Source organism: Catharus ustulatus, chromosome 8 (assembly GCF_009819885.2).
Source record: "Catharus ustulatus isolate bCatUst1 chromosome 8, bCatUst1.pri.v2, whole genome shotgun sequence".
NCBI lineage: Eukaryota > Metazoa > Chordata > Aves > Passeriformes > Turdidae > Catharus > Catharus ustulatus.
In genome coordinates this window covers 26223805-26240252 of record NC_046228.1, presented here as the reverse complement: position 1 = coordinate 26240252, position 16448 = coordinate 26223805, and the positions used below count along the sequence as shown (strand labels likewise).

At 40.2% G+C, this 16448-nt stretch overlaps 1 protein-coding gene across 1 annotated transcript in view; it reads right to left on the bottom strand.

Moving 5' to 3' along the window:
- Positions 1–1366: 1366 nt before the first annotated feature.
- The window catches only part of NRG3 (neuregulin 3), a 394566-nt gene continuing 379484 nt past the window's right edge, over positions 1367–16448 (bottom strand). Inside the window, exon 10 of the transcript XR_006163020.1 lies at positions 1367–1813. The gene's annotated coding sequence lies outside the window, so the exon portion shown is untranslated. The remainder of the gene's footprint in view (positions 1814–16448) is intronic.

Sequence of the window (16448 nt, the reverse complement as noted above, 5' to 3'; positions counted from 1 at the left end):
ACTCAGCCTCAATTCATAAACTTGTTCAGGGCACTGACAAACCCTCTGGCCTGTCTTAGGTAGTAAGTCCAATTTGATATCATAGTCCTGTTTTGGTCTTAAAAACTATTAATATGTTTTCAACAATATGTTACGTGCAATAACTCTTCATACAAAATGGAATCTCTGTTGCCTTTATTCTGTTGGCAATGAGCACTGTTAGCTACAATTTAGTTTGGCAAATGAAGAGTCTGGAAGCCTGACACAGTCCTTTTTAGACTGCTCTGTGTTAATTCTGAGAGACTGCCCTCTAGCCAGCCCTTGCATTTCGTTTGCTACATCTTGCATATAAATATTTTACTGTGCTCCAGTATAAAACTTTGATAGGATTTGAACTGAGGAAGCATGGATATTTATAAAAGAAAAAAAATGGTTTTTATCTTGGCTCTCTTTTTCAAGCAATTGGGAAGAAAGTGCATTTGGTGCTCTGAGTTTTGCAGGGAGAGAAATTTTATATTCTCATATTAATCATGAAACACATGTTTGGATATTAAGGGAGATTGTTAAACTGTTCTGAGACTTTAGGAAGTCATGCTTTCAGAGCATATTTTCACTAAGACTTAAGTGTTTAGAGGGCAGGCTTTTGTATAAAATGATACTAATTTAATAAGTGTCTCTGATAAGATTTCTCTCATTTCATAGTGAGCAGAACAGTGGAAGGACATAGACAAGAAGGTTTAAAAGTAAATTAGTTATTAAATTCTGGGTATTTTGTTGATAGAAAGGAAACAAATTATGAGCTCATAGGTAGATAAATATACTCCAAGCTTGAAAGTATGGATTAGTGAACTGAAAAATTGTATCTTCTTGACTGTAATTGCATAGCCCCTAAAAATAGCAAAAAGTGTATTTGGAGTGTGGTGTTCCAAGAGTTTGAAAATTAACGATAGAGAAGTGATGTAATTTGGGACCAATATGTTTCAAGATATCAAAATGTGAGACATGTCAGGATTTTTCTACATAGAAACTGAAAAATGCTGCCTGCCTTGCAGTTACCATCTCTAAAATAGCCAATGCTATAAATAGTAATACAAGTTTACGTGCTGTCTCTCCCTTTTAGTAGAAGTTTTAATGCATTGGCCTTGACACCCTACCCATACTTCTGTCACTTAACTTTGTTTTTCCATTTCAAGAAACAAGATGCCTCTACTGCAAAATTTGCCCATAATAATCCCTTAAAACATGGTTTATTTTTATCCTGAGAAAGAACTTTAAAAATTCAAGTCACTATACTTCCCAAACTGCTCGATGCTGTTAGCATTCTCCTTTTAGCTTTGCATCACATACAATAAGCATTTCATTTGCCTAATGAAAAACATATTTAAACTAATGAGTACACAGTGTTTTTATTTACATATGCAATTAAAATTTACCACTATTAATAGCTGACAGAGGGGAAGAGAAGTGTGATTTATTCCAGTAAATGCACACTCTTTCGAGAGGACAGCACTTCACTGGCAGTTTCAAAATTGTCATCAGTGCAGAAAAAAGGTAAATTCCAGGGTTTCCTAGTCCTTGTGGTCCATTTCTGAAGAAGAAGCCATCAGCTCTTTCCCCCTTCTGAGGTGCACAAGAGTTAACCAGCCCCAGGCCGTGTTTCTCCTGTGTTCCTATGGATTCCAGCAGGAACATGGGTGGGTTTTCCCAGCTGAATCCATCCTGTGGTTTGTGGTTTCTTCTGTGAGAGCAGAGCTGTGGGTACCACTCAGACTGTGCTCTCCTCAGAGGCCAGCAGGAGCTGGGCTGAGTAAAAGGAGTGTGCTGCTCTGCAGATCTGCAGGAGAGGAAAATAACACCAAATGTACCCAGAGTGAGGCAGGAGAAGCACTTGCTGTAAATTGCACAGGAGTGAGAAAGCTGGAGATGGGGCTGGCTGCAGCAGGCAGTGCCTCTCTGACACTGACACAGAGATGGGCAAGTGAAATGAGATTAATCAAAAGGAGTCAGAGATACAGAGATCTTTAGCCCACTCCATTCTGCTCAGAAACAGAGTTCAAAGACAAGCATCAGACATCAGCTATCACAGCATGGACAAACATGGCAAAGGGTGCTAAATCTTCCACTTTTCTGCCATTACCTCTCACAGATGTTACAGAGCCTGCCAGGGGAAAGCAGATTTCTGCTTCGAGGTGCACCATGTGCAGATATGCTCTTGCTGTTACTACAGCACACTCTGTTCTGGCAAGTGAGAATTTTATCAGCAGCACTATAAAGGCACTCAAATTCAATCTATCCTTATTGATATGCACTGATATGCATTTTTCTAAACATTTTTTGAATGGTGTAATCAGAGCAAGGACATTGAAAATATTAGTAATATACATTAAAATAATCTTACCACAGTTTTACAAGCAGCAATAATTTCGCTTTGATTTGAAACTTTCTGTTGAGTTGCCCATTTTTTTAATTTAAAGGAGGACATATGAAGAGACAGCAGAGAAAAAATGAAGCTTTAATAACAGTAAATGTACTGAACAGTGGGATTTTTTTTTTTAACTGGCATTTTTGATCAAAACCTTTTCAAGTGAAAAGAGAAACCACAGTTGAAAAATCCTGACTACAGAAGCATTACCTGCTCATTGCAGCTGAGTGTTGGCTCCCTTGCAGATGGCTGGCTGCAGTCACTCCATATTTATGGGATGTGCTCCTGTGTGCAGTGGGGAAAGGGCTGGCAGTGCTGCTAGCAGGGCTGATCGAAATGATCATCACTTTGCTTGCACAGACAGACACTCACATGCTGCAATGCAAAAATGGGTTGAAAGGCTGAAAGGATGTGGAAAGTCCAATTTGTAGTGTGTAAAGATGGGCTGGTACTGCAGTGACCTTCCCAGGTGGGTAGCTTTGAGAAAAGGATAACACATTGAGAGATGCATCTGCAGATCTGAGGCAGAGGTGATTCATGACATTAGGGATAGCTTTGCACTCACAGTTTCAGTAGCTGCACATAAACCAGGCTGGAGCACACAGCACAGCCACTGAGGGCTCAAGCACACCATGTGGGTGCAGATTCAGTGCCTGTGACACTGCCGTGTCTCCAGATGGGATTGTTACAAATGCAGCCGTCCACTGTGTGGAAATGCAGGAGTTTGTGCAGAAACTTGCCAGTTGTGAAGTTCTTTCTAAGAGCTGAATCACTTATTTATGTTATTTACCCTATTTATTTATTTATTTACCTGTGTTGTGTTGATGCTCAACTCTGAGGTGCTCTTGCTGTTTACAGCATACAAGGAAACAAAAGGAGCATCCAATACCAAAAGGAGATTCACTTTTGAGTTACACAGGTTGTAAGGAAACAGGCAAATGGTAGAAAATAGGCAAGCAAATCTGTAAACACAGACCAGAATCACCAAAGGCTATATGCATCATAAAATCAGTGCTCTCATTCTCAATGCCAGAAGACAGATTCAGAAGCCTACACATAGGTAACATCTCCCTTTCCTCCTCTTCTCTCTTTTTATTCATGGCCATAATATACATGCTGGGGGGAGAATAATCAAGAGGATGGCTATGTAAAAATACTGTGCTGTATAAAAGGTGCTGTAAATCTCTGATTTGTCTCTTTCCAATTATGCAGTACCATGAAGCAGGAGCAGGGTTGTTGGCACAACAGTCAATATTGCTGTGGAAGACTGAATTGTATTCTTTTCCACCTTCTGCTACATTAACAAAATTGCTTGCTAGTTTTTGATTCTAGGACATTTGCAATTTGAAGTAGGTGATGATGATGATGATGCATGAAGTAGAAAGAATATGTTGATTTTTAAACTGGATTCAGTTGTTACAGTAGGAATTTTTTGAAATTATTATTTCCAAACTCTTAGGATTCATAGTGGAGGGCCCTAATTATATTAATTATGGAACAACAAGATCTTATTTTAAGGGACTTAATTTTCTGACTTATGGCTGCATTACAAGTGTGGTTATTAGATAGTTCCAGAATCACTTGCCCCCTCCCCTGGCAATTAATTAGTATTTCAAAATTAAATAGATTGTAATGTTATGGTTAAATGACTCAGTTCTAGACGGCTGTAGGTGACACAGCTGCAGTGCCTTAAGTTCCACTGACAGTCTGAGCTCTCAGGAGAAACATTAGAAAGCAGCTCACTACATGGTTTATGCCTAATGATCATTGAGGACCATTAAAATAAAACATATATGTACTGATTTGAAGAAACACATCTTATGAATTAGTACAAAATGGCTTTCAAAGACAAAAGAGCTACTCAGTACATAAATTACAGCCCTGTCCTTCCTTTCCTTTAAGACTATGGATTCTTGTTAGGGTTTCACCCTCCTCCCCCCAGAAATTCATTGATAGTTTTGCATTTAAAATTCAGCATAGTTTCACAAGACTCTTTTCCAGAACAACATGTAAAATGTATTGCTGAATATTGCACACAAAAATAAACTGGCCAGATAATGTAGCTGCTCTGAATTATTCACAGCTATCTAGCAAGCATTGTTTGCAATAGAGCAACTAAGTAAACAGGATGGAAAATGAGTTTTGGCATGATTCTAGGAATTAGAATTTTCTATTTCTATGGTAACATTGATAAAAAGTTGTTACTAATAATAATGAAATACATGCAGAATAAAAATAAGTAAGCTAAATAGAAGGCATTGTAAGCTTAAGTGTTTTTCCCTTTTTACTGGGAAACACATGTGCAAGCTTGCACACATCTCAACTTTGGTACAGCACAGACTCTTGGATATATCATTAGCTCAGTGTGCCAGCAAGTAAAGACAGATGTTTGATGAATACGTATGTGACCTAGGATAGCTGCAGGAACACTATTAACACAGGAAAACCTATGAAGAGATTGTGTTTGCTTCACAGGCATTTTATAGAATCACAGATTCATTACCAACCGCTAATGAATCCAGGGTACATCAAGATTCTGGCAGTTTTTCTCTGACAAGAATGCCCAATGATAAAAATACACAGAAGAAACTTTCTAAGCTGAGAAAATTTGCCTAACACATTTATAGTCTTAGGTAGAAAATAATTTTCTTTACCTGCAGCTACTAACAGAATATATTATATAATCCTTATCAGTACACATATACATATTTATATTTTTATTGTTTTATAGATCTGTATCTAGAAAAAAAATAATTTTGCCTTACCAGGGTTTCTCAAATCTCAGTTGCAGTGGAAGGAAAATAATAAAAAACCGTAATGCAAATCTTACTATCCCTTCCCTTAGCAGAAAACTTGTGAAGGTTCCTGATGATACAGAGAAGTCTGATCCCATCATCAAATAAATCAAAATCCATTACAGGGAAACAAGGAAGAGCAGGAGAGATGAAGAATTATAAAACCTCATCTGCATGTTAAGCTTTGCCTCAAATACAATCTGAATGTTCAGCAAAGCTCTACCAGCTTTATATAAGCAGGGCTTCTCATTCACTTTCACAGGGTTCTGTATTTTTAAGTTCCAGAGAGAGGGAAAAAAACACTGAAAGTTGTCATATATTTTCAGCTTCTGGGTGGAACTGAATACCTGATCTGAAAGACAGATTTAGCAAGTTTTCCGGGGCACACTCAAAAAATACAAATAATTTAGAGTCACTGTGTGGGAGATGAAGCATCTTGAACCAGCAGCAGTGAGAGCAGCCAGGGAAAGCATTGTCTAAATCATCTGGAGAAAAGAATAACACAACACATACTGTACGTATGCTAGGGGAGGTACAAACAGCTTTCTGCTAAAGTAAAATACTTTTGGATCAAAGATACAGGATGAAACATAAAAAATCTGCTGAGTGCAGCTCCAGCCAGTGCTGCTGGTGAGTGAGTGTGTGTGTCAGCCTGTGCTGCTCAAGTGCCCCCTGCTCCTCCTCCTTTGGGGGCCAGACCCTGACTGTCACCTTGCATGTCTCAGGTCTATACCAGGGTTCACACTTGCACTCTAGATTATGGAGTTTGAAAACTCTGCCCACAGTAGATTTTTGTTTGATGGACTTAATCAGGACTAGAAACAGGAGGCTCCTTAGAGAGTCCCACCAGGAGAGTGGCTGGGTTAGCACTGTAGCTCCCTGTGGAAAGCAGCCAGCTTGCCTTGCACACCAGACACACCACACATGCTCCATTCAAGGTAGACAGTGAAACATTGCATAACATGCACTCATTTGGCATGGCTGCATAAGAGTTATTTAATCCTGCTGGCTATTCAGATTGGTAGCTCTTAGAAGGAATTGCATGTCCAGCATCTGATGGTCATCCAGGTCACACCAGGGTGCACTGCTCCAGGAGCACCAGCTGTCTGGAGAGCCTGGAACAGTCAGGACCTGCGGAAAGAGGTTGTGAGCCCTTGGACCTGACTGGTTTTCTCTTACAAAAATGAGGTGTATGCAGTGATAGCACAACCTGGGGAGGAGCAAAGAACCCCACCTTGCTCCTTTCCTTTCTCATCAAAGAAGTCTTGAGCTCAGCAGTTTTGACCTTGGAGATTAAGAATCATCAAAGGCTGAAGCCATTGGAGATGGAAATACAGCACTGGAACACTGATATTGCCACTTGACTCATCTCTTTGATAAGTGCTTGCTGTTTCAGTTGTTATAATTTGGATTGTCATGAAGTACTTGACAAACAAGGGCCTGCTTGGCCTTTGGAGGTTTGCCTGGTTTCTCACTCCATCATGGCTATTCCTCAGACCCCTTACCACAACAGTTGTGACAGTAGAACATCAGAGAAGCTTTATTTCCTTCTACCATTGAAAAGCCAGAGTTAACACAAGTGGTAAGGAAATGCTGGCAGCTCTGGGCTGCCTTGAGCTGGCCCTCCTGGCCCAGGCATGTCAGTGGGTGTCAAGGATAAAACTTGCAGCAAGAACAACTAATTAAACCTGTTTAGTCAGGGCATCAGTCTCTGTCACTTCCCACCGCACATCAGTGCTGGGTATTTCATTTCTCAGAGCTTCCCTGTGAAAGGAAACCTTTTCACTTGTCTTTCTGAGAATGCCATCTCCTTAGGAAGATGTTAGGCAAGGCTGAGGGCTGGGGAAGCCATGACAATTAATATCTGGGCTGCTTGCAAACAGTATTATTACGGGGTTAAGCTAATTTGGGGAATGAAACACAAAACTGAAATTACAGTCTCTAATTTGCACAAGGAAAACATTTCAAAAGACCATCCAAAATTCTCTTTGATGAGGGATATGGAACATCATTTAGATGCCATGTATGTTACACCAGTTATTTTGGAAATTCAAACTGTAATTTTCTCTAGTCATAGCTGTACACAAATCAAGATAATTAAAAAATTATAATGCATAAGATATGGGTCTTTCAGAAATGAATAAAACAAATTTGAAGGGTAATTTTCATAAAAATTAAATAAAGAACAGATTAGAAGATGTGCAATCCATGAAATATTAAAAAGTTTCATTTAGGTACTTGCTATAGGACTTAAAATTAAAAAAATAATAAAGAAAGGTAATTTCAAAAATTGTCTGGCCTCACAGGGTGAGAGACACAAACATTTGGATTATTAGTTCTGTCAGATTTTCATCTTGTTTCTGCTTCATCCTTTTTCAACATGCTAATAATCTATTTCTTTACAGAATATTTTAACTTGCTCTTAGAATTCCTCGTGAGGAGAGGCTTGTATTGAGTTCATTTACACCCTAAACACGAACAGGCAGAATCCCCTCCCTTTTAGCAGCTCACTGTAATGCAAACTGAATTTACACAAGTCCTAGCTGGTGCCTTAACTGGTCAATATCCTTTGTGAATCTGGCTAATTGACAAAAATCAAAGCCATATTATAACCTCAGCACTATTTTTGTAAAAACACAGATGAACAGGACTGACACAAAAGGTAAGGCAGAAATCTGGCACTTATCACTTTAGTGTCTTTCCCCCAGGACTTTTGAATTTGCTCCTTTGTATAAGGTGACTGCTTTTGTCCTTGTTTGCATGTCTGTCTCTGTACATACTGAACTAGAAAAAGTATTTCTGTAGACAATAATCACACTTCAATATTTTACTAGTACAATAATTTTTTTCCAGAGGAGCTGTTTATTCCAATTATTTACCCTGCTAAGCACACCATTCTCAGGTGTTTCTTACTAAATTCAGTTTTTTCACCACTTCTCAGCTGTGCTTCTCTTGACAGATGAACTCTTAAACCTCATGCATTTAAAAAGTTCTATAATTACATCACTACTTTAAAAATAAACACAGATTGAAATTGGTACAGAATTACCTTTTCCTGTAACCAGCGCAGCCAAGTCTAGATTAATGCTGGGACTTCAGCACAGAAATGCAGCCACAAATCCTAACATCCTAAGTATTTTCTCTTTTTAATCAATTTTGCCTTTAGCCAAAATGGAGGTAATGTAGAAATAAACCTGTCAGATGTAATTTCCCTTCTGCAGTCCCTCTGCTGGAGAGCACAGAGCCATGCTGTTCATCAGCGTGGGTAGAACTGCTGCGAACCCTCTAGCCACAGTCCCTCTTTCAGTGCCTCTCTCCTTGTATGTCTTAATTTACAAAGAGAGTATTAAACTAATCATTTAGCTGTAGAACTCTCACTCATATTCAGAGGGAAAGCAAAGATTTTGTTGCTCAGCTCTCTCAGGTCATCCCATGAAACACAGGTCCCAGAACAACATTTTTAAGCATGCATCGATTCGCTTTACCAGAACAACTCTTTGCCATGATTGCTTCTCTCACGTCATTTATCTCTTCAACTAAAAATCAGACTTATTCACCAGCTGAGATTTATTGAACTTCACCTCTGCTGAAGCCAGCACTAGCAGAATTACAGAGAACCCTTCAGTAGATGGAGGACACTGTGTTAGATGGAAACCCAGAGAACTGGAGTGGCATGCCAGAGTTAGAGAAAAGTGCTGAAGGGATTTATGAATAAAACCTGGCATTCTAGGAAGGGATCAGCTCACACTCTTATCAGGCTACTCACATGAGGGAAAAAAAGCTGCTCTTCCAGGTGTGTGCTTGTTCTGACAGGGTTGTTTGCAGTCCTGCCCTTTTTGTGTAAGAGCAGCCACGGGATCACAATCCATGAGTGTCCGATTGTCCCAGCGAGCCTCCCCCTGGCACTCGTGGGCTCTGGGCCACCAGGACAAGCACTGGTGCTCCCCACAGACACTGCCTTCCATCTAAAGTGCAGCAGAGGGGAGGAGGCAAAAACACACACAAAGAACATCACAAATCTGTAGACTGGTTTTCCTCTAAGGGTGTAGCTGGCAGTGATGTGAAGCACGCTGAAGAGGCTGGTTCCTCAGCACGGCCTCAATGCTGCACCTTGCACTTTGGCATGGGCTTCCTGCCCTTTGCCAACAGCCCTCTCACACAGCTTAATCCTCATTCTGGCAAGTCTTACCATGTGCATTTACAGGACAGACACGTAGGATTTCTCAGTTAGGGCTATGTCATTTATATTTTTTTTCCCCCAGGGTTTCCTTTGAGTCTCCTTTATGGGTACAGAGCAAGGCAAAAATGCAACGGCAACAACCAGAGTTTGGCCCAGTTAATTCAGCATTAAAGAAAACCAAGAAGCTTCAGAGTGCACTGAATGACAAGAAAATGTTTGTTTACTGGACTAAAGCCTGGAGATCCTTCCTTGGTGCAGATAATAGAAGCAGGTTTGCGGTGTGCCAGCCAAGAAAAACATCCACTGCTCAGCACGGCATCCAGCTAAACTAATCTTTGTATTCCATAGGAGATGTTTTTTCAATAATTTCTAAGAGCTAAAGGACTTCATTAAGAATCATGCAAGCATTGATCCAGATGTTAAACCTCTCTGTACAATGGGAAGCCTTCTTGGAAAGCAGTAAAGAATAATTGGTCCATTGTTATCTGGTCTTGAGAAAAGAGAGCAATATTGCATATTTATTAAATGTGACTATATGGAGGAATTTATTTCATTCTGTGCATGCTGTTTGGAATACATTTAATTATAATGATTTTGTGTAAAGTGTAGGTAAACATTCAATTTCAACCTGTTGTAGCATTATTGTTGCTAAATCTTATCCAAAGAAAAGTTTAACACGTGAGAAATGAAACAGAGCTCCTTCTTAAACAACCAAAGGAAAGCAAAAGTAATATTTCTCAGTTGTTCCTTGAAGACTTCTCTTTAGTTCTTATTTGTATATTACTTTTCTATCAGCTTTAACCTTGGGAAATGTTAATATTGTAAAAATAACTCTTAGGCTGATAAAAACAAGCACAAAATGTTCAACAGGGCTCCAGCAGTGACTCAAGGCAGTGTGAGGCCATGATTTCTTGCACACTGGATAGTGATGGGTCTGGCAGCCACCCACCACCAGTCAGATCCTTCTCTTATGCTGAGACATCCTTAAATCTCTTAAATAGAGGAGGTTGTCCACCAATACGTTGAAGATCCCTGATCCCTTGCTGGAAGTTTTCCTTTCAGAAATTGGGGAGTCCTTTCAGTGTGAGAGTCAGGACTGTTCACTCCTTGGAGCACAAGATTTTGTCCAAAGGTGTGCTTAAAATCCAAAAGGGATGGCATGGCCAGAGTCTGATATCTAAATTTGATATTGTCTGTAATTAAACTTTCATCTTCACTGCTTCTTTATTAAAAAGGCATAAGGATAATAGGATAGTATGTTTAAAATAATGAATGAGGAGATTAGGGGTCTGAACAAATGTAAAGAAAACAAAACTTTTTGTAATTTGTAAAACTTGCCAGACTTATTCTAACAGGCAGTTTAGAAGTGCTTACTAGAACAGAGAGATTCAGGAGGGGAAATGGTATAGATCTAGAAAGGCTATAGATGTAATTATGGGTGTCCTCAGAGTCTGACATATTAGGCAATTTTGAAACTAATTCCTAATTGAAATCCTTTTAATGAGACATATTAATGAAATCCACATTGATATTATTATTGGAGTATAGGCAGAAATTTACTTAAAAGAATTACTTCCATGCAAGCAGTTTTTCCAATTTAATTTGGAGCTGCCTGAATTTACTGAAAAGTACAAAATTGATTGATTTCTAAAGATCACATCATGTAGAAAATGTCATTGTTCTGTCTGGGGAAGGAATTCGCCATCATTTCTCTCATGTTCTTGCAGGAGTTGGATCAATGCTACTTCAAGCAAGAGCCTTGACTCTGGTCCTTTTCCTGGAGGGATCTCTGGGGGCTGGGCTGGGGCAGTGCTCTCTCTCTAGCAGTGGGATAAAGCTCAGTCTGCCAGCAGGGACATGTGTTCCTTCACAGCCACAGGCAATACAAGCACATTTAAAAATTCTGTACCCATTCTGGCCTTTTAGATTACTTCTGAAAGTGTTGTTTTGGGTTTGGGAAAAGATTCTTTGTTTTTTGTGGTTAGACCATCATCACTGTTAAACTTGAACTCTAAGCCCCTTCTGATTCATGCAAAATAAATGCTAATAAACTGCTGCTAACTCAAGATCTAAAGGAAACCCATTAACACTTCTCCCATGTCATGTCTAACAGGAAGAAATAGTATTGGGAAGGCCTTCATACATCAGCAGTGCCAGTGTAGGTCCAGGGAGCTATATCAGTCAAAAAACAACTCATGCAAATACCATGAAATGACCAGGACAGCCTTCAAAAGTGGCTGAGTGATGAACTCCAGTATCTGAACTCAAGCTATCACACACCTCACTGATGACAACACCCAGACAGAGGCTATTTGTGTCAGTGGCAAGCTGTCAGCACATTCCTGTGTCACAGCAACAGGAGTTATCCTGTTTACCATGAAAATGAAGGAATCATTTTCCAGCACCCGCTGTTAAAATGCAAACCCAAACCAGAAATCAAGCTGTGCCCTCTTTGCACCTGTAGATCTGCCACGGAATTCACACAGGTACCAGTAGCTAAAGCAGTAAAAAACTCTCTAAAATAATCCAACTCTATACTGAAAAATTGTTTTCTGCAGATTACATAGATCCTGTAAGCAGTTAAAATACATTTACTAGAACATGCATTTGCAAACAGTATTTCTGAGCTTCCAGAAGTATTCTTGATTATAGTTCTGCCCTCTGTAGTAGGAAGTGGGTATGTTATAAATTGCTGGGGTAGGGTTATAAATATTATGTTTTACTATTCAAAACAACTCACTTCTATTTCAGGCTGCACATTTACACACATGTTCGTTTTCAGCCTGCAAGCAGCCATCCAGAGACAGCCCCTGCCTTAGCTCATCAGCTGGGGCTGCTGTTTGATTCACCTGCCAGTGCCCTACTGCCACTTGTGGTTTTTTTGGTTATTACAATAGACTTTCCAGTTTCTACAAAAAGGAAAAAAAATTCAACTGACATATACTTTGAAAGAGAAAAGCACATTTGTTACCATAAGAAATACAAAAAACCTCCTCCAATTCGGACACATAAACTGAATTTCTATTAAAACATTTTCTTCACCTGACATAGGGAACTGTGGCCAGAAGGGATATTGATTGCTCTGTACCAATGCTCTAGTGTTGGTTTTAACAATACTGTCAGCCTGCTTCACCAATCATGCTAATACATTTAGCAAAACCCCATCTGTAATCTGTCATTTACACAACCACTACACATTCACTATTTTAAATTCTCATTCCATCACATTTATACAGTCTCCTCCATAGTCCCCCCTCACACACACACACTGCCACATGCATTTGAATTTCTGAAGGAGGCAGAAAAAGCCTGAGGCAAGGATTTTAGTGGAGCCACACACCCCCTTGTGAACTCCTTTCCCTTTTATTGGAAACCCAACTTCACCCCTCCATCTCCACAGCCTTTAGACACAGGTATTGCTGAGCAGCAGAGCTCAGCCATTCTCACTCTAAAACTGAATGTTTGGCTCCTCAGCTGTGCCAAACCAGCCCGTATCTAGAGGCAGTCCCCAGGTGAAGGGGCACAGACCCTGCCACCTCCCCTGCTGCTCCTGTCACTGCCACCCTGCAGCCCCTTCCTGTGCCACACGACAGCAGCAGTGACAGTTTCAGAGAATTATTTCCTCTGCACAATTCTTTGGGGAAGCATATGTGTAATCAACGCTTAAAGAGGGAATTATTTATAAAACAATCGTTGTGAGGGCTGAGGACTCAGTAATTATTCTGTGCAATTAGTCCCCAAGTAGCGTGAGACTGCATTCCCTGGTGGTCTGAGCTGTGGAAACAGTACGAGTGCCTGAGAGAAAACAGCTCTCTCCAAAAGAGGTTGGCTACAAAAAGCAATCACTTTGCAAAGGGAAGGGAAAGGACTGCAGGTAAAAGAGTAAGGAATTTGAAGTTATTTTCCTCTCTTCTTCTGAGTCCTCTCTCTGAGGAGAAGCAGACACCTGCCATGAGGTGAAGCAAGTGCTTTTGCAGTGGCAGCCATCGAAAAGAGCACAAAACTGCTATACAGATAGACATTATCAAATCAGAACAGAACACTTCCATGCCCCTAAATACTGCTGCCATCTCCTCTTCAGTGGGCAGCCATCGCTTCACAGACTATTTCCCATATTTTTCCATGTGAAAGCTCCATTCCAATCATCTCAGCAAAGGCAGGGTTCATCTTGGAAAAGACTGCCTAAAATTTTGTTTGGGTTTTTAGATTAAAGTGTGCTCCCCTGCTCTACCTCAGTATTTATGACAAAACAAGCATAAGATGAAGCATTTTTTTTCCCTGAGAGGTGAAGTCAACAAATTATAAATCTTTCTTGCCCCACTGAAGAAATATGGCAAGGGGAATTTAAGAGTGCCATGAGAGCCACTAGCTCTGTGCCTTCTAGGAGGACACACAGGGTTCAGGGTGATGCCTGCCAGTCAAGTGCATGGCACCTGCCCCTGAGAGCAGGCCCAGCACAGCTCTTTGAATCCCTAATCCCTTCTCAAATCAATTTCTAGCCTCCTGTCTGCTCTAATTTAAATTGGTGGCAGAAGTGAAGCCTCTGCCCCTGGGACCTGGCCCCTCCCAGACTGCATCCCCACCACCAGAAACCTGAGCTCTTCAGAGAGCACAGAATGGTGATGCTCCCAGTGCTGGGGTGATGAAGTGTCTCAGATGAATCAAGGGGAATGTGGGTGGCTGTTGTGGAAAATACATTTTGTGTAAAGTGTAGATGCCTGTACTTACACGAGTCGTGCCCTGCTGTTTTCAAATCAGCAATTTGAAAGAGTTGCTTGCATGCAGGATGGACAACACCAGCTCCCTGCACCACAGGTCAGGGAGACAAGAAAGGTTCAGAGGTTCTTTAAAGAATATTGGTCACTAGATGGGGAAAATATGCTTCCCAAAATACTTCATTTGCATACCCTGAAAATTTCTAATTGACCTTGAGAGGAAGTAATACTGGAGTTAATTAGGATTGTATTAAAACTTAAATCCTGACAGTTTTGTCTGTTGCTTCAACTGTCAAGACTTTCATGTTTGAATTTACTTCCAAAAGCCCGCAGGTGATAGTCTGCACTTTGTCACAGTTCACAGGGTAGGTAGAAACTCAAAGAGAACCATGTCCTTGCAAGAATATTATTTTATCTGAAGTGTGACTAACAGGAAGGTCATATTCTACCCTTTTTCCTCCCCTCTCTCCCTTAAACACCTTATTTGCTAGAGCTACAGAGATTTAGAAAGAAAAATCAGGGCATCATATAATGATTCATAGCCAAGCACAGTAGAAGCATTAATCATTCACATCTTTAACTCTAAAAGCATATAAACTTCCAAGGATGATCAGTCAATGCGACACATTTATATTTTAGCCGGAAATCAGATTTAGAAATGGAACATCCTGAACTTCTGACCAGAGAACAAAGTATGTGAAATGCCACAGAGCCATTTTCAAAGAGCCCAAATGCCCAGCTTCTACTCATGTAAAGAGGCAGCCTTTCATAAAAGAAATCCTATTATTTGTAATTCAGTTCATGGTTCAAGAAAATATCAGGAAAGATGAGCCAGAGGAGCAGAACAGAGCCAAGCATGCTGGGGCTGCCTGTCTCTCTTAACAAGAGAAGTAAAGGAGGGATGCTGACGCTTGACAGAAGAGTTGAAAACTTGGAAGAGACCTTGTGTGATTCATTCTGCTGTCTGAATAGACCTTGGAGATCTTTCTGATGATTCTCACACATGTTTCTAGTGGGTTGTCTGGAATTAGAGATGTTGAAAGAGAAGGCACTGAATGTAGGTGCTGTCCTGGGATACATGGCCAAAAGAAAGCATCCCCAGGAAAAAGAAAATCCTGCAGAGACAAATATCCAGTGCCAGTAATGAGCAGAGGACAAGACACACAGTAAGATTTTTTAATATGTGTAGTTTCAATTTATAAAGGAGTCTGGGTTTCACTGTATGCAGCAATACAGGTGGGTGCCAACACTACCAGTGGGCACTGGAAATTCAGTGTGTCCCTTCTGACATTCTGTATCTCCCTTTATATTCTTTACAAGAAAATGAAATGCCTTCATATCCTCTATATTCTCTTTTACCAAAAAAATGATAACAATTTTTCATCTGACAAAAGGAAACTCTTGACCCTTAACACAAACTAAATTTCTGTGTAAATTAGAAACTATCAAAACTATTACAGACATGGATTCCCCAGCTATGCAAAAGTCTGTAACAAGTACTAGAGGAGAGGGAAACCAGACAGGTGACAGCAAGGCCCTGTAAACAACAACAAAAAATTAGTTAAAAAGAAAATTTAGATTCTCTTTATAAAAGTAGAGTTCTGATTAAAATAACATCCACATTTTATAATGGACCATTTGCATTGTTTAGCTTTAAAAAGAAAAATATATTGAAAAAATAAACTATCTTTTTTCCTTCCTTCCCTTTCAGGTTTACTGTATCAGTAAGTTACATACCATGAGTCATATTTGAACTCTAAGGCTGTTGTATCTATTTAGTTGTCACAACAGCAGCAGTATCTTCTGGGAACAAGGCAATAGAAAAAGAATTTTAGAGATAAGAAAAGATTTATTATACTGTTGATGTGACTTTTGCATGAAATACGAGAAACTGAACTAGGAACAATGAAATTTAAAGCAAGTTTGACAAGGAGTAGCAGAGAAGCAGCTCAGAAGCCTTAGGAGTGTATTACATTGTTGAAAGTTTTTGTTGGTACTCTTGAAGAAAAGATCTCCTGGGAGAATTGGTGTCCCATAAACTGGGGGCAGGGTGAAGTCTGCATGTTTTCTGAGCACTCCCCACTCGCTAGAATTCCTGCTTTTTGCCTGTGTAGTGACAAACACAGAGGGCAGCATGCAGTAAATCAGCATCCTGCACTCTCCAGAGATGGGCCCCTCCCACCTTGGGATGCTTTACCCAGGCTGGCATTACCTGTGGAGAGTCAGCCTGCTTCTGTTCCCGAGGAGAAACTCTTACAGGATAACAAAAAGCCACTAACACAAGATAAGAACCCTTGGTGGGGAATCATTTGTTGGGGCTGAGAGCTGCCTTGGCAGCCCCATCCTGCTGACATGGC